The sequence below is a fragment of the Poecile atricapillus genome, chromosome Z (assembly GCF_030490865.1).
Source record: "Poecile atricapillus isolate bPoeAtr1 chromosome Z, bPoeAtr1.hap1, whole genome shotgun sequence".
Taxonomy (NCBI): Eukaryota; Metazoa; Chordata; class Aves; order Passeriformes; family Paridae; genus Poecile; species Poecile atricapillus.
This window is the reverse complement of record NC_081289.1, coordinates 49,266,864-49,285,823: the sequence shown is the minus strand read 5'-3', so window position 1 is coordinate 49,285,823 and position 18,960 is coordinate 49,266,864. Positions and strand designations below refer to the sequence as shown.

The 18,960-nt window shown below is 35.1% G+C and overlaps 2 protein-coding genes across 2 annotated transcripts in view; one reads left to right on the top strand and one right to left on the bottom strand.

The window, feature by feature from the left end:
* The window catches only part of LOC131573607 (leucine-rich repeat neuronal protein 3-like), a 31,874-nt gene extending 14,100 nt beyond the window's left edge, over nucleotides 1-17,774 (bottom strand). Inside the window, exon 1 of the mRNA XM_058827709.1 lies at nucleotides 17,642-17,774. The gene's annotated coding sequence lies outside the window, so the exon portion shown is untranslated. The remainder of the gene's footprint in view (nucleotides 1-17,641) is intronic.
* Nucleotides 1-18,960, top strand: part of LOC131573608 (mitochondrial inner membrane protease subunit 2-like) — a 405,788-nt gene that overhangs the window by 177,041 nt on the left and 209,787 nt on the right. The window lies entirely within an intron of this gene.

Sequence of the window (18,960 nt, the reverse complement as noted above, 5' to 3'; positions counted from 1 at the left end):
AAATACATACTGCTATATATGGAAAATAATTAAGGGTATATATAGAGAAAACACCGTGGGCAAACATAATGGAAGAATACTTAGTGTCCTAGGTAAATTGTTTAGAAGAATAGAAAGTACATGGAAAATCTCTAGATATATGCTGAAGGTGATGACTTAGGTTTCTTTTTGATCCTATATTCAATCTGCTGTATTTAAAACTATATATGTTGCTATAGAGAAGAAAATAGTAATTAAGAAGATATGTTGCTGAGAAGAAAAATATGCATATACCATGGAAGAGTTTAAAACAGTGGACACTGATATTTGGAAGGGTGTATTGACTTCTTAACTCACCCTTCCTTAGCTAGTATATTAAAACTAGGCAGACAACATCCCAATAGCATTTGATTGACCATCTGAAAAATGACATTAAGGTGCTGCGATGTTTCCCTAAAATTATTAATAGATCTTCTATGTTGCAGCAGTGCATAACAGGTAGTGCAGATACTTTGAAGATAATTCATTTGATGGAGTTCGCTGATGAAGTCTGTAAACCAATACCAATAAAAGGAAATTGAGGGTTAATATGGTTAATCATAATTTAAACAGGTAAATGAGGATAATTCAGCTTTGGTGTGTGGCTTTGTTCTTCCAGTTCTTATACATGTGAACTAAATATATAGTTTAAGTTCTCTTGTAGTGTAATTATTCTTCCTTCAGGCAATAGTTGTCACCTTGTTTGATATTATAATGATGGAAGTTATAAACCACCTGTCTGTCTCCTTGCAAATGACTTTGTTAATGAGCTAGGAAATGTCACCTTAAGTTGCTTTAACATTTCTAATACAAAGAAAATAAAACATGGAAAGGATTTGAAGATCAAAATTCATAGTGGTCCTTAGGTTTGTTTAAGTATGCTTCAAATTGTCTTTATCATTGGTATCCTGTTGTATGTGGGAAATGAAAATTTTTAAAGTAAATCCAGATTTGGAAAATGGAGTATGGAACACTGAGTTTTCTAATTCCTATGTTTTCAAACCTTGACCAATCAGGTTGACTTTCCTCTACTGGTTGTAGAAAATGATCCTGATGTATTTCTGAAATTTCAGTTCTGAATGTCTAGTGCCATCCAGTAATTTTCAGTTGGTTAAAGGTTGAGATTATTCTGTGATTAAATGAATAGGCAAAGCATCACATCTGAATGGCTGAGAACTTGAAAAGTCCTGAAAACATTCCCTTGAAGGTGACACAATGCTTTTTTTCTGTCTCTTGGTATTCATGAGCAATAATGTGAGCAACATCCAGAGAAGATGAAATAGCATTTGAAAGTTATAGAAGTAATGAGTAGAAAGTTGAGTAGTTATGAGGTGGAATAGCTTTGTTTGGCAGTCCTTCAGGAGCAGGCTTTTAGGACTTGCATTTCAAGCAGTACGGAAAATACCCTAAAGGCCATAAAAATGTTTGTCTTGAAAATTGGGTTTCAGTTTCATTATAATTCCCAGGTTGCTGTTAAAAATTAGAATTGAATGTAAATTTATAAGATACAAATAATTTTTCTGTTTAGTTGCCTTTTTTCTGTAAATACTTATTTTTCAAGGGTCAACTTTAAAAACATTTTAAACATTTTTTGGTAGTTAATAGAAGCCTATCTTAGAACAAAATACTGAAGATTTATAGAGATGTGTTCTCTCCAAAGTCAGGATGTCTCAATCCTTTTTAATGTCCTTGTACTTTATAGTCATCTGGACACAGAAAGCCATTATTCACTATCCTAAGGTTTTAATGAAAGATGGAATTTCCACCGCAGGTGGAGACATAGTTACAAACCCCTATAATTAGCTAGAAAGAAATAAAAATGGAAGGCTACAATTACACCTTGACAAAGAAAGATAAGGCAAGGCTTGGTATTCCTTTGAACATTGTCTTGTAGTGATCTGCACCAGTCCAAAAATTTTGAGTAGGTTATGTTCTTAGTAGCTTGATCTATTACCAAACCCTTTTTGTCAAGGGAACTCATGCTTTGAAGTCAGTTGTTTTGTTGAGATTTAGCAAAACATCTGAATGTTTTTCCATAAGGATTAGAAATTCTTTTTCTTATCATGACTGTCCAGAATGATGACCTAATAAATAAGATAGTACCAAGGATGTTTTGGTTAATATTAATGCTCAATGTTTATGAATCAAAAGACTAACTATTAGCTATGCTTATCAATTAAGCATTCATAGTTGATTTTTTCTTAGGCTGAATAATCTCATTTTAATACTGTGTGGCTATCAAACTAATAACTTAGAAATGGTAAAGAAGTCTTGATAAGCTTAATTTTTTTTTTTTCTTTCTTGTCTTTCTGGTCTTCCAAGCTATTATCAGGGTTTTAATTCTTTCAGGAATTGCAATTAGACATCCCTAGGTCAGAAAAGTAAGAATTCTCTTCTGTTAAAGCTGAAATGCTCCTATTAATGTCCTCAAATACTTCTCTATATATGAACTCAATTTCTAGAACTGTTGAGGAGAGGGAAGCAAAATTTCTTCCCATTGAATTTGTAATAGAATGTAAAAGAAACTTGCAAAAAACTATTTTTGATGAATGGGAAGGTTTGTTTTGATTTATTTTGTTTTACTCTATAAATAAAGTAGTAGATTATATACAAATGTGATCCTTGAAATCCAATGGAAAGATAAATCAGCACATTCTAGTGAAAAAAAATCTTTCTGGTTCATTTGCTTAATTGTGAAATAGCATATTTTTCAAGCTGTTATTAAGGTTTGAAATGATTAGCCTTCATTAGTTTGGTAATTAGTTTAGGCAAATTGTTTTGGAACAGGCTCATTCCTATCTTACTGCGATTGAGTCTGTAATACTTTTGTTATGAAAGTCGCTCTCGATGAATTTTTCACCATAGTTTTAATTGCTTTCTCTTTTAAAAATAATAATTTCTAAGCAGCATGAAATAGAATTTGTTTCACTGGAAGAAAAATCCTTAGCTCCAGAGGCTACCCATCATAGTTTGATACTTTAATGTTTACAAGTGTTAGGCTTCCATTCTGTGTGTTATAGAAGGAATTTTCCAGGGTTACAAAACTATACCAGACAAATACAGGTAATTCTTCCGGTCTGTCAGGCAGCAAACTTCTGAAGCAACACTTGCTATAATAGTCTTTAGCTTCCTTCTTTTATTTTAATATTCAAAATGATTAGCATCAGATTTTGTTGACTTCTATCTGGTGTGACAATATTCATGGGGGCAATGACACTTGCTGCAAAGCTGCATCTATTTCCTCATAAAGTAGACATTGTCAGTAGAGTTAAAAATAAAATTTCAGTGTCTGGCTTCAGGAAAGGAGGATACAGATAGAGCATTCTGTAGTATGGGCATACGTCAGAATCCAGCTGAGGTTAATTGTGGTCTCATTTAATTTTGTGCCTGGAAAATATTCGGAATGCTTATTGACTGGAAATCAACTTAAAGTAGCTCCATGCATGTCTCCCAGCCCTTCACATTCTAGTTTGTGGAATGCTGCTATGTACCATTCATTATATTCATAGTTTTCCTGCAAGCCAGGTTCAGAGTTTTAAAGAAATATATTTTGTAAAAGAAATTGTCAAAGTATTCAGAATGACTATGATTTTCTTTAATTTTATTTTTATTTTTATTTTTTTTTAATTTGGTCATCTTAGTTGCACCTTATGTTTATAAAATAGATGTGGAATGATAAGGAATTAGTTAACTCCTTCCTTGATGGCTAGCATTCTGAGTACAATTTAAAATGACAATATTATTACATTTAATTGTTGATTTATGCTCAAAGGAATAGGTACAGACAAATTTTGTCTGATAGAGGCAGATGGGATGATGAGGGCAAAGAGAAGAGTTGGAGATATTTCCTACTTTCCATTCTCTGGTCACCATCTTTGGAAGTAAAATCAAATTGATGTTGATTTAATTCTAATTCTGCTCTACACAGTGATCTTTAGCAGCTCTCATTAAAAAAAAAAAAAAATAAAAAAAAAATTAAACATTCATTGCCTTGTCCTTTGAGGGCTTTTTTTCCACTCAGACTAAGGCTCTCTTCCTAATGGCTGTTTGGGGACCCATGTGGTAAGAATTAGACTTCTCAATCCTTTAGGCCTAAAAGAGGTGAAGGAAACCAGCATTTACAATGCCGTCAACCTGTTATGAGAGCTCAGTGTTTCTCAAACATAATCTGAAAGGTCTCAAATTCTAGGCCAAGCTCCACGTCTCTTTGGGTTATCGATGTTTCTGACTTTCTGCGGTGTGCTGTCATATTTACTGGATTTCATTTACCACTTCTTGATTACAGTAGTTACCTGTAATTTTTTTCAACACTTTTTCCTTTTCCCATCTAACCAGTCTGAAAAAACATAATAATTCACATTTGTTATTTGATATTCTGAGTTTACTGTTACCTCTGTGTAATACTTTGTGTTGGAGGTACCTTCAAAGTAGATGACTCACTTTTCATAAACTGTTGCTTATGAACTTTGTTGAATCCAAGCCAGAATATGCTTTACAGCTGAACAGTTTCAAGTAATAGACTCAGAATTCATTTTGCACAGCTTTTTGTGTGAACACAGATTTATTCCTGCAAACAAATTTGAAAAGCAGGGAAAAAAAAACCAAATATGATTCAGAATGTCTGGATTCTGAATGCAATGTAACTTTTATAAAAATCCTTAGCAATTTTTTTTGATGTTTATATTTCTATGTTACAGACATAAGTTCTAAATATACCAGGAATACTTCTAGAACTACTTGTAAACTATATATTGGATTCTTAAATGCAAGGAATTTGAACAGAATGATCCAGTGCACAGTGTTTTCTTTCTGCTGGGAGATGCTTTTTATGCCACTTAGGAAAGTCCATTAATTCCTGAGGGCTCGATTGTGTCTGGTTAGGCATAGATTGTAGAATTGTGTGGTGATGAGCTTTATTTTCTAAGATAACCACATGGACATAGAGTGCCTCTGGGGCTTAGGCTTGTACCTACAAAAGACAGTCACAAAAACCTTATCTTTCTGAGATAACCACATTTGACCTACAATGCCTCTGGCTGTGGAAATGGTGGATTTGAGGACAGGAACTTCAAAAACGAGGTCTCAAACCTCATTAATAGTATGAAAAGCAAAAATCATCACAAACCGCTCTTTTCCATATATGCAATAAGATTTCTGACTGCTCGTTCCTCTCTGCCTTCTGTCAGAGACCTAGTCAACAATCAGGTTAAATTTGCATCAGGTTGTTTGTAGTGTTAAAAATAAAAATTAATTTCTATTAAACCAAAGCATATATTAATAAAGAACCTACAGTTTAAGAGACTGATTGTGGTGTTTCATTCATAAGATAAGTGTTGCACAGAAAAATCATCCGGAGGGTTCTTTATAGACACAAAATAGTTGCGCTCTCGTCTTGAAACAACAAGCCTATGGCCCTGACATTTAATCAGAGCAAGAATGGCATTTATTGAATCTCACATTCACTAAGTCTCGAATGAAGGTGACTTACTTGTTAAGGCAAATAAACAATACTTTTTTTTTTTTTTTTTTTTACATATTTTTCACATATTTTTCTTTTGTTACTTTATGTGCTTGTGCTTTCACTTGAAGATGTGCTTGGGGACTTTAACCATAGAGTGACTTTTAAAAAAATTCTCTCTGTCCCTTTATCACATACATTAATTTACTTATCTGCTTATCTCCCTAGACCAATATAAGACAAACCAAATGAAGGATTTTGTTTAAAAATAAAGATAATTATTTTCAGACTTATACCATTAATAGCTCAGTATTTGTTTCTCAGAGCAGGTATGGTTTTTATAAGACTTAAAGTAATTAACAGATGAAGAGCTAGCACTGACTTGAATGCTTACATCCAGATAGATTGTACATGAAACCTCTGTGCTGTCGAGTGGCTTTGCATATCTGTACCCAGCGTGCCTAAATGTAATGAAATGGTTATAAATTCTCATAAGCTAATGGAAGATTTGATGCACTCAAATAACTAATCTGAGTATTTCTTGGCAGAAATTAAATTTTATCTAGTGTTTTGACTCTACTTCTATTTGAAATAGAGATGTACATTACAGTTTATTGGTATTTACATCCTTGATAATTGTTTTGCATCTCACTGTAAAGAAAACAAGGTTGAATACATGCATAACATATTAGAATTGCCATTAAGCAAATGGTTCTGAATTAATGTTTTGCCTCTCTATGCTATGGAAAACAAATTTTCCCCAATTAATTTACAATTGATTACCCTATAGTATGTCCCAAGGGAATGCAAAAAAGGTCTGTTTATATGTTCCCTGCTATTGTGTTTCTGTAGTTTGATTAAAGCAAGCATCACAAAAATCCAAAGGGAAGCATATGCTCATAGCAGTAACGTTTGAGGCACTTTTAGTTTGAATGCTTCCCAAAGCCTAAATACAGAATTAGTCTCTATTAGTTTATCCTTCCAATCCAAGAGGGTGCTGCCAGATCTGTGCAAAACTTCTTACCTGTTAAGGAGTTGTACATATGCTCTTGTTTTGCTTGTCAATCTAATGCTATAATTTGCAGTTTTAGCTACATGCTGAAATCCCCATCCCTGATAACCATAGGAAAAAATGTATCTGGGATTATTTTCTTCTGCTCAGAAATTCCTTAGCTTTTGTATTCTTTTCAGGTATATGATGATACAGAAGAAGTCAGCAGAGATAAGTAAAACAGGCAGAGTGGCATTTACTGGTTAGGGCTTGTGAAAATAGCTAGCAGGAAGAATATTCAAACATACAAATGCTTATTTAAATCCAAAGACTTTTTAATTTTTGATTATTCAATTTCAAGTACAAATGAAGAAATATTTTTCATTATCATAATGGGAAAAATCATGTCTTTGGAATGAGGAGTCAGGATGTAACCAAGTATTTTCCTCTGTTCTATTAAAAAATATTTTCATGTGGAAACCAGAAAAAAAAAAATTACTGGAAGATGGGAAAAAATGCTTAACATTGATCTATAAAGTATAAATTATGAGCCTTGGCTTGGTTCCTGTGCAGACTGCTGTCTCTAGGACCAGGGGCTGTGGATCTCCAGTGGACACAGAGTCTCCTTTCCAGGCTTCAAAAGTGAAAGAATGACAGAGTTTTCCTTAAAATATCTTCATTAATGACTAACTTCAGTTCACTTCCTTTTTATCATTCTGATTATTTTGTACTACATTGCAAGACTCATAAATTATGTAGGGCCTAGACATGTAACAAAGAGTTCTGCATTTTGGGGAGGGAGGGCATATAATTAATGAGCATCTGCAAAATCCTTTAATTCTTACTTTGAACTAAATCTTAACCTTTAACAGATGATAATTTGAGATCTTCATAATGATTATTATAGAATCATAGAATAATTTGAGCTTAAAGGGACATTAAAGATCATCTTATTTCCAGCACCTCCCACCATGGGCAGAGACACCTTCCACTTTACCAGGCTGCTCAGGTCCCTATTATGCTTTGGAAGATGATATCATTAAAGAAGTTTTGAAAGCTTTACTTATTTGCTACAGACATCTACTAGAACTGTAATAAAAAAAGAATGCAGAAAACAACTACCAGATTGGACAGAGTATACATTTCTCTCCATACAGCTCCTAATCTTTGTTTTTAATTTGCACATATGCCTGAAAGAAAATGAGTTTACAAAATATGTACAATACTCTTTCTTTACTATACTTTCTTAAAACTTTCAGAAAATACATGCACATGCTGGCACATGAAATTCTGAATTCTCTGTGGTGCTGAGAAATCCTAATAGAAGTGCACAATGTTATTCTTTTATAGGCTGCTCTGTACCTCAGAAATAAACTGAGTAACATGTGGCAGTTGCTAGGGTAACCAGTTTTTGCATTTTACAGAAAAAGTCCAAGAATAAAACACATGTAAATTGGCAGTGTGGAAAGCAGTATCACATACAGTCTCATATTCTCAATTTGTTCTTTATGGTTTTCCTCTGTACTATTTACATAACAATGAATTAGATCTGCTTCATCTTTTACTTTGAATCTCCCATACACTTGTATTTTGCATGGCTATGAAAGGCATTTAAGCATTCAGCTGCTAAGCTTAAACTGGTTTTTGCCCTGTCAAACTATCTAGATTTACTGTCAATAAGATATAGCTGTGGTTGCTGTAAGTGCTGATCATGTTTGCTATGTGTGGTTATCAGGGCATGTAAACAGAAATTAAATTGAATTTTAAAAGTTGTCCTTTGCACTTAAATATGATTTCCTGTAATTGTTCAAATTATTCAAATTCCATTAAGCATCTATCTTGAGTATGAGAGCTCAAACTCATACCAGCAGGCGTTTAGAAAGACAAGATTTTCTAGCTCTCACAAAAGTCCTATTTAGGACTGAACTGGAATTCTTGTTAAAGCAAACCTTTCTGTGCTTGTTTTGGAAAATGTTTGTTAATAAATTCTGCAAATTACTGCATAATGAGAAATGCATCCTTGTTACAAGAAGAAATAATTTTATAATGATTCATTAACATTTTGATTTGAGTTACATTCAAATACTTAACCCCAGTGAATGCCAACAAGCAGACTTTGTCTGGCAGATGTAACTGTCATAATAAACATAGTCTATAATGATTATTTTGTTGAAATTCTTTTTCTAAAACTTCTTTATTCTTCATACTTTTGAGTTTAGAGTATTCCAGTATTGGAAAATTTTCTTAGGGAGTTGATTTTATAGCAGTGATAAATATCAGCAATATAATTTACTTTTTTCTGAAACATTTTTCTTCAAAAACATTCTCAAATTATATCATTTACCCATGCTAAGGAATACAAATGCAATCTCTCTGCACATGATTGTTCTAATATGAGAAAAATGCTTTAAAGGCCTTACCAACCTTCCCTTTAAACTTAGTACTAAGTGAAGCTCATGACAATGATTTTATGCACATGCAGAACTAAGAACAGAAAGGGCTGTCTTATGTTATCCACTGATAAGTTTAGAGCAAAGGTTGAAATTTAGTGCTGCAGTTTATTTCTGTCCTGCTTTACACTCCATGGCTTCCGTGAGGTTACAGGTATTACTATTGTGTGCTTCTAGTTTGTTGTCCTTTGCACATTGCTTTTTTCAAAATTAGGCCTTAAAATGGTGTCTATTTAACCATCTGTAAAAGGGAACTTTACATTTTAGGGAAATCTAATTGACCAATTCGTGTTTCTTAAATTGCTCTGGCAGAGTATCTTGATAATCTTGGTATAGGAGTAAGTAATCTTGATATTGGCGATGACCATGGAAACTCAGGATGAATAATACCTTCAAACTGACAAGTTTTCTCAGCAGAACCACTTCTCATGAAACTCACTGCAGGTTTATAATATGTAAAGAGTGAAACAGCTTAAGTATATTCACTACATGAGGTAAAATACCACTCTAGGAAGTTAAAGCCAAAGTTTAGTACTTGATATGAAGTGGTTATTATACTAACTCTAATTCATGATTGCTAATGCTGTATTTTTGAAACCGTGTATAAAACTAGTGAATTCAGCCCCAGATCTGTGGAAGACACTGAACACCTGGATGAGCAGAAGTACAGAGATTACAAATTAAGATGGTAATGTTTCAGGGAATCGTGCTTCTCTCTTCCTAGAAAATAGTTGCTTTCTGTTAACTGAATAAATATGGTGTGTTATTTTAAAAATTTTAAACAAGCTAGTAGGACATTTAAACCATTCTTAGTGTCCTGCTGGGACTTCACTGAATGACTCTTTTCTTGGTAGGTAACAGCAAAGCAAATACTGCCTTGTGACCAAATGGAGTTTTATTTCCTTTAGCAGTCCAGCAGACTGTCTGCCTTTTCAGAATTTTCAGCTCCACACAACTAGCTCAGAGACAGATTGAACAGTGCCCTTCACCTCTAGTAACATCTAAATTGCTCTCATCTGATGCAGTCATACCAAGACATCTAAGCAGGCTGCGATGACAGTGGTGCTGTGCATCATTACCCCAGGCAGTGCTGGCAGAGAAGTAAGCCTTTCTGTTGAGAGCATCATCATGGGATAGTCAAGTGGAAGGGACCTCAGGAACTCTTCAGTCCAACCTCCCACTCAAAGCCAAGTCTGCTTTTATGCCAGAACAGCTCATGGAAGGTAAAAATCAAACTGGAGTTTCTTACTACTTGTAAATCTTGTTGTTTGACCATTCCATTGCAAACAGATCATGGTGGATTCAATATTGTGCTTTGACATGCCAAACAAAATTTATTTTAAAGCAATGCTAATGCAAATTTAATTTTTATGGAATTGAACATCTTCCTCAGCCCTGAGCATTGATTACTTTTTATTGCATAAATAAATATCTACATTGTAATTAATGATGGAGTGGCTTTAACAGAATTTACTCAGACTTTCTGAAATTTTGGCTGATCTTTATGTGAGAGATTAAATAGTAGCGTAGTGGTTTTATGCCCCAACTTTTAATGTGGTTACGACTGAGTAGTTGTAAGTGGGTAGTCTACAATCCCAACATAATTATGATCTTTTCCCTGCCATATTTGTGCCAGGCACAGATATTGTGTGTTTATTTAAACTTTTTATCACTTTTTCATTATTTTAAATATTTTCTATACTTGTTTGTTGTTGCTAGGATTTGTATAATGGCATACCAACACAAGATGCTTTTTGAAGAACTGATATATAAACTAAATTTAAAGCAAAGTAAAGATTACAAATACTTAATCCACATTCACCTAAGATAAATGGAGGGGTTATTTCTTTTTGTGAATTTTTAGTAAACCTCAGAGGCTATCAGAGTAATAATGAGAATAACATTTCAAAACCAGCAAATTTATGGATTTTTCAAACCTTAAAAGAGCAAAGGGTATTTCAGTATGGTGTAGAAGGCCAGGATCTCCAAGTATGCAGATTCCATCTGGAATCATCACGTGGCTCTATATACTTTGCTTGAACTGAAATGGCTAGAGATCCTAAATGTACTTAATAACTTGGACAACATATAGGTAATTTAAGATTCCTATCTTTGAAATTGTATGTAATTTTAGTCATCTGTTCTAGTTACAGTTTACTGTTAAATGATACCTGCTGAAGGCAATATTTAAATGCCTAATAAAGGCACTTGGAGCTGCATTGCCTTGAGTAGCCTCTTTAAAATGACTCTATGCACTAATATGCAAGGTGATTGCTTTCTATCAGAGGGAGTGTAGGGTTTGTATAATGTGTGTCCCAACATGCATATTATCCTTAGGTGGAAGTGAGAAATGCAGGAATATTTCTGTGCAGTTCCTCAGATTGTCTGGCTCTTCTTTCTGCTCAGGAAAGAGCTCAGCAATCTGGCTGCTGCTGTTGGAAGGCAGAGTACTTTCCCTTGTTTTCTGGAGCTTGGAGTTTGGAGTCTAACCCTGGAATAGTATGCTAAATATCCTTTTTATCTCTTATTTTACAATAAAAATAAAATGACTGAAAGTGTGTTTGTCTGACAAAATATTGGTGACTGGATAATCTATATCAAAGCAACATTCAAAAGAATACATTACCTGAATTATACATTTTGGATGAAATTGCTATTCAGACAAACATTTCTAGCTTAACAGATCATTATATTTGCAATTACCTCATCTTGTCTTCTCTCACCTCATAAGGATACCTCTATAAATGAGTATAATCATTATTAATCATTCCATTTCTATCAACTACTGTTGAGTTTGAGCCTTGTATTTGGCTTACCAGCAAGTAACTGGCCAAACATATTAAAATGAAATAGTGAAATTACTGTATTGTGAGAGTGTGATGAAATAGTGGCTCCACAGTCTCGGCTGTCTTTTCAGAAAGTTATTATGGTGCATCTTGTGTAAAAAAGAAATACACTTCCAAAATGATGTAATATACACAATATATCTAGGATAATCTTTAGTATTGTACTTAGAAGGATAACCTAAGTAACTATGTTTTGTTATAAAGCGATATTAAGTAGGAATTGTGCAGATAATGTCCCTCAAGCTACATTGGTAATGAAGCATCACTTGACTCTAATTATATTTTTCAGACTGGAAGGCTTTTTTTATTTGTTTAGAATTTGACAAAAGAAAATACTGTACTTTATAAATTGATTGAATTGTTTCAGAACATCCTTTTGCAGTGCAGAGGGAGGAAGAATTTTTACAGCACTGCCTGATTTCTGTATGGAACACACAAAAGACAGCAGTTTAGTATTATGCAGCGGGTTTGGAGCTGTTGTTACACAGGAAAGAGTTTTTTCTAGAAGACTCAGCTCCCATGTGAGCCTTGGCCAGTGTGGGCTCTCCTGTCTCTCATCTCCTTCTGTGGCATGCAACATGGAGCCATCTGGGGTGGGGAGCTCAGCAGGTAATGCTGCACTTTGGTGGAAACACTGCACTGCTCTCTACTGCACTTGGGTGAATTAGCTCACTGTTAAGTGTCATCTACAAAAATTGCTGATGCTTGACATGACCTCTAGAGAAAGCTGCTTTCCAGAGGGGAGAGGAAGTTCAGTGACTTGAGAGAACTTGGCAACAGGAACGAGCTTGGGGTGAAGAAACAAACGTCTCTCTCTAGTTCTTTCTATTTATAGCTACCGTGACACTAGCTAAAATCTTTGAGAAAAGTTTCTGTTTTCACATAAAAATTATTCCTGTCAAGATGAAAAATTTTATTAGGTCTCTAGGTACTGAATAAATCACATAAATATGATATAAATAACGACACATATATATCTGTTTTCAGCAGAAATTTGCTACCATTGTAAAGTAGGAGACAATTGTATTTATCCTTATTCAGGGAATGAGTCCCATAATTGTACTTATTTAAATGCTTCCCAAATCTGGTATGTATTTCTAATTCTATTTCAAGTAAGAATGACTTTTTGTTTTAGCACCATGACAAAACTAACCAACCGTGTTTCCTTTAACCTCTCAACACCACACTAGAAGAGCCCTAGTAATGTCTGACCATCATGTTGCTTTTTTAAAGACAATTTGGGAGTCATCTTTCCTTATCCAGGATGATGATATAATAGAATACTATAGCATAGAGTACTATGGCAATTTAAAAAAAAGTCCCAATGCACAACTTTCTTCTTCATTGTGTGTTCTATTGCACTGCACTTTTTTTTTTGTTTTGTGTTTTATTATTCCATAATTTATTAAATGGGTAATTTCTGAAATTGTCTGATCCCTAGACATATAATTGTATAAAAATTTTTTTTCTTCTTTTTTTCTTACTAGCAGCTGGATGCCCAGAGATTTTTGGGTACAGCTTAACTTAAGATTTGTACCTTTTTTATGCCAAATATTCAGAGAATTCAAAGTATTTTCTGGCAGACTAGTTACTATTTGCATAACAAGAAATGTCTATTAAAAAACTCATGGGGTAATACTAATAATCAGTAGACATTTTTTAAAAATATTCCTTTTAGCATTTTATTCTACTTTGCAGTGTTTACCTCTAAATGCTTGTTATTCAGGAAAGAGAAAAGCTAAATGATTTCTTTAGTGCCAGTGTTGTCAAAAAGCATTTCCCAGTTTGACTGAGACTGTGGGAACTGGGAGCACAAAAGAGGTAAATTTTTTTCTACTCTAATACAGAGGTCAGTAGAATTAAACTACCATTAAATTTTGGGCAGGTATTTTAATGAATTCCAGAAATACAACAACTGAATGAAATAATGTGACTAGAGAGATCTTTTTTCTCATTTCTTTTGAATTAGACCATTGCTGCTTGTGGCCAAACTGAAAGAGAGTTGAGATAAATCTTTTGTGAAAAAGAAGTATTTCTAAATGAAGGATAATGGTTCCAAGGATATGCTGCATAAATTTGTGCTTTTAAAATGAAACTTCCCCTTCATTTTAATGTCTGCATTTGTTTTTGATTTGAAGAAAAGTAAGCAGTTTGGTGAATGCTAGGGGTCAGAGCATGCCTGTAGCTTGCATTATGGTTGATGTTCCATGTATAAAGAATATGAAATCCTGTTGGGAGAGGGTAATTGGATCAAGTAAAATCATGAAAGTAGTTTGTACTTGACCATCATGAAAACAGTCTTTCTCACAAGGTGTCACATTCAACTACTCCACGAAGAACCCAATATGAAATAATCTTATTGGCATCCATATTGGATCTTTCTCTGGTGCATAAGTGTATAGCTCTGTGTGCTCTGCTAATAAACATTTATCAGTTCCATTCAGTTGAGGATATGAATTTATTGAGGAAAAATCAATGAAATTATTTATAGATTTTGTGTATAACACTGAAGGTCATACTGTTTATTTAAATAAGTTCTTTATGAACTACATCATTTCATAATAACAGGTTTTAACAGTTTGTGGACTGGTCAGTTGAATAAGTAAAAGGCACAGTAATTCCTTTTTACAGTTACATTACAGTTTTAATGAGAAGCATTGATTTTTCTCTTAATACTAATGTGTTTAATGACCTTTCTAATGACATCTGTCACTACTGTTTCTTCTCAAATTCTACTGGCATTTTCTTTCAGTGAAGCAAAGGATTTTAATTGCTTGTTGTGTTGTTTGAATGAGAATTAGTATTATTTTAAAGTAGTGTGAAGGCTTGTAGAAGGCATATTGTTAAAAAAATGGAGTCTTATTTTTGATCTTCAGAAAAATTTTAGAAACTGTCCATTCCTTTGTCTTCAGAAAATAGTTCCTTGAGTGCTACATGTGAAATTGGTTTTTCATTGTCAGTTTTGCTACTTGATATTAAGGTAGAGTTTGTGGAATTTGACGTGGAAGAGTATGTCAAGGTAGTTTCTGAAAATGTCTCTCTCAAGAGTTTTGTTTTCCTTCAGCTTTTAATGGTACTATCTGAAGAAAGGATATATGAATTAACTAAAACATTAATATACCATGAATCACTAAGAACAGCTGTATGTAGTTCAAAAAATGTATCACGTGGTGACTTTTCTTTCAATTGTAGATAGAGCTTGTCTTGAAAAACTTTTGTTTTCTACTGCTTATCTTCTTCTATTGTTTTAATACTCTAAAACTTGGCTATTAAATACCAGTACAACTTTAGTTAAGGGTGATTGTCAGCAGGCAGCAGGTTGGTTAGCTTGTAATTATTAATATAATAAAGGTTATGGGCGAGAGTCAAAGAAAGTGGCTCCAACACTTCTAAACGGTTTGCTCTCTCTCACAAACACTTAGTTTTGTTTTCCAGTGACAAGGGACAAGTGATTACAAGTGAAAAGCAGGACATGAGTATTTCCATAAGCTGCTCAATCTTGATCAGTTAATAAAGGTTATGCATTAAAATTTTAATCTGCATTACAGGTAGCAACGTTGCTTAGTTGATCTGGTCTAATTCAGGTGTGAAAATGAGGTACTCACCCACTTCAGGGTACTCCAAGCAGGCATGCTCTGATGTCACGCTCAGAGCTGCCACCCTAAAAGGCGGGACTTTGGGGTTACCATAACAACATCAGCCAGTCCTTGGCTGACACTACAACATTATTGCAGGAGCTTTGAGGGAGTATTAACAAAAATACAGTTACCATACATTTTGCCTGCTTTGCTGGTTAAGAATGTCTATGCTGTGTAGAGATGCTTCATCTACACCATATATTCTCTGTACATGTATGATTGAAATGGCCACATTTTTCTGAAGCTCTTTGGCATATCTATATCATATTTTGAAGAAGCACATTACAGTATATGTGGCAAAACCTAAGATGCATTTGTGTAAAGTTACCCATATTTACTTATTTTCTACATTAAAAATGAATGAGGATAAACATTTAGAAAAGCTGATCAGCTACCGAGGCATGTAGAAAAAGTTTCCTCTGAGTAGTCCTTTGCACATAGCATGAGGAGATCAGAATCAGATTTTCTCCACTTATTTTATAGCACATTTTGTAAAAATGCAGACCAGGAACTGGAAATGTTTAATAACTAAAGTGCACATGCAGTGTGAATGAAAACAGGATATTTAATTAATTAGACCAGATATTGTGTTTCATGTAATAAAATAAGTCAGCTTGCTTTAAACAGGTTTCACAGACAACCTAAAATAGAGGAAGGAAGCTTGCCAATAGCAGGAGCTAATGCTTCAATACCTTTCATTTTGTACTCTGAAAAGAAAACCTCTTCTTAAGCTCATTAATTTTCCAGAGGGAATGTTGAATGCTGTGGCATATTGTCAGAGCTGCTTTATTGTCACCATCTACAAAGGTCACCTGAATTAATTGACTTCTTACCATACGTATTGTTAAGCTACCCATTTTCTGTCATTTTTGGAAAGGTGACAGACTTAAAGCCAGTGGCTATCTGTTGATGGTTCTTTCACAGTGCTTGTTTCTCAGAACACAGTAGCTCTAAAATTACAAACAAATAATTACATTGGTGCAAAGGAACAGAATCTTTATGATGTTCTCCAGAGTGCACAGACGTGAGGGGGCTGAAGGGAGAAAAAGGGGTAGGAGAAATAATCAAAATACTGAGGTGTTTTTAATACAGTTGTAGTACTCTAAAAAGCAAACAAAAGCATATGGGAAGATGCAGACTGTATTTTTTTCACTTTGAAGCAAGCATTAGAGGGCTAACCTGTCTTTTTCATGGTGTAAAGTAAAATCTATCTCTGTCTTTCACTGGTGCATGAATCACAGATCCATGCTGATGCACTTTACCGAATGTGTGTTCATCTGAAAGGATACTGAGGTACTCTGGTACTGCATGGAAGTAATGACATACACATGCATAAGCACAAGCACATTAGACAACTGTAGTGCTAGCCTGGAATTTTAAGTTGATTAAATTGGTTAAATAGAAAATCTCTGATATTTTTCTAGCTCCCTGCATTTGCTGCCTTCTCCTTCCCCCTGTGTTGGGTTCTCTTTCTCATCAGCAGTGCTGGGCAAAAACTCCAGCTCGACATGTGAAAACAAAGACATGGAAAGCGAAGACAAACAGTTCTGAGCCTTGCTCTACTAAAACAGGCAAAGCTTTTATAGTGATGGATTTAAACACTCTCCCCCCATGTAAACAGGGACCCTGCTGAGATGCTGTTAATTACCAAAGAAGATTAGAACTCCTCTGCTTAATGTGATCCTTTTTACCTAACCCATCCGTTCCAGCTTCATCAGTAATCAGACATTCACACTGTCCCTTCTGACTGCAAAGAGGATGTTTTTAAGCTAAGTCATTTGCCACAGTCCTTAAGATGTAGCCTGGCAGAAATTCAATAACTGTTTGTGATATGCTCATTCAGCCTCATTGCTAAGTGGTTTTTAGGTCTTGACATAAACAGCATTTCCCTTAATCCTAGCACTGGTGAGAAGAAAGGAGGCTGTCCTGTATCTTGTTTTATTGGTTTCAAAACACAGAGCAAGTGTTTAATTTGATACTGCCTCTGAAATATCAGTGGAAACATTCTCCTATAATTTTTTTTTTTGTCCTTTGATGTTCTTTCAGGGTAAAAAATGCACAAATCTGATACTATTGCAAGCAGATTTAGATTAAAAAAAAGCGCATTGCATTTGCATTTCTGTTCCGAAAGTAAAATGTGAAAATACACTAATTAAATAACTTTACAAAAGAAGAAAGGGGAAAGAGTCTCGAAGTTAAGATAAAAGTCAGGATAAAATTGAAAATAAAGAGGAACTTACCCTATAATAAGAGTAGTTTCAGAGCTGGAGGAGTTCTTGCATCTCAGTAATTTTGAATCCTTAGTTCAGGTAGCGACATACTTGTATTAAAGCCAGCGCCTGAACAGATGAGACACATGTATGTATGGGTGTGAGTCGGCGTGCATGCGTGTCTAACAGTCTATAATACAAAGATGTATCTATTGATATCCTACAACACGAGAGACTCTCTGTGCTGCCAGCTGAGATCCCTTGCGTTTGCCAGGCGCTGTTGCTGCCTTGCTGTCTGAGGCTCGCAATCCAGCGGAGAGAGAGAGGGGGGGCGTGGGGGATTGGAGAGAGAGAGAGGGGGAGAGATGCTGGCTAGCTGCTCTCACTTCCCCTGGTTTCCATGGCGGTGCGCGGCTCGGGCTCTGGGCTGTGCCTCGGGCGCGGTGCTGCCCGCTCGCCGGTCATCAGCGGCGGAGCCGGCGGCCCTGCCAAGGTGCTGCTGCTACGTGACACTGCTGCTGCTGCTGCTGCTGCTGCTGCTGCTGCTGCTGCTGCTCCTGCTGCTCCTGCTGCTGCTGCTTCTGCTGCTGCTGCCGCTGCTGCTGCTGCTGCTGCTCGGCTGCGGATGCACGAAACCAGCCCGTGAGCGCGCCCACATCGCTCTTCCCATTCGCGGGAGCTACAGGGCACGCTTTCTGGCTGTACAGAACACATTGGGAGGTCCAGATTTTCTCCCCTCACCCCCCTTTATTTATTTATTTATTATTTTTTCTTCTAAAGGCTGTTATCTATACTCTCAACAACTTATTAGACATCCCCGAAGTTCTGCAAAGGCTGCTGTAGTTCAGAGGATACTGTATGAAGAAACCATTCAGGAAATAGGTGTTGTGCCTTGCCCCTAGTTTTGGTGCCTCTTTTTTTAAATTTTTTTTATTTTTTAAAGCTTAAGTCAGGAAAAGATTTTACATATTCTTCCTCTTCTGAATTTTGTTAAATATTACATTTTACTACCTGTGCTTATGAATAGAAAGGAATAATACGTCTTCCTGAGAATTTCAGAATGAACTATGAAACGGGTTAGTTAAAGAAAAAGTCAGTTTCTCTCAATCTCTCTCTTTGCTTGAGTCTATCTTTTATGGCCATCCAATTATATAAACAATATATTTTCCCAGAATTGTCCTTCCCTTTTTTTCTTCTTTCCCCCTTTATGCCATGCTCTTTGTTGAATGATTTATTTTTTCCCTATTTATTCTGTGCCCATGACCAAAGGGCATACAAACTGTGAAGGTTTTAAAAACTGTAGAATAATTTGTGATTATCATCACTCCTTCTCCTAGATATACAAAACA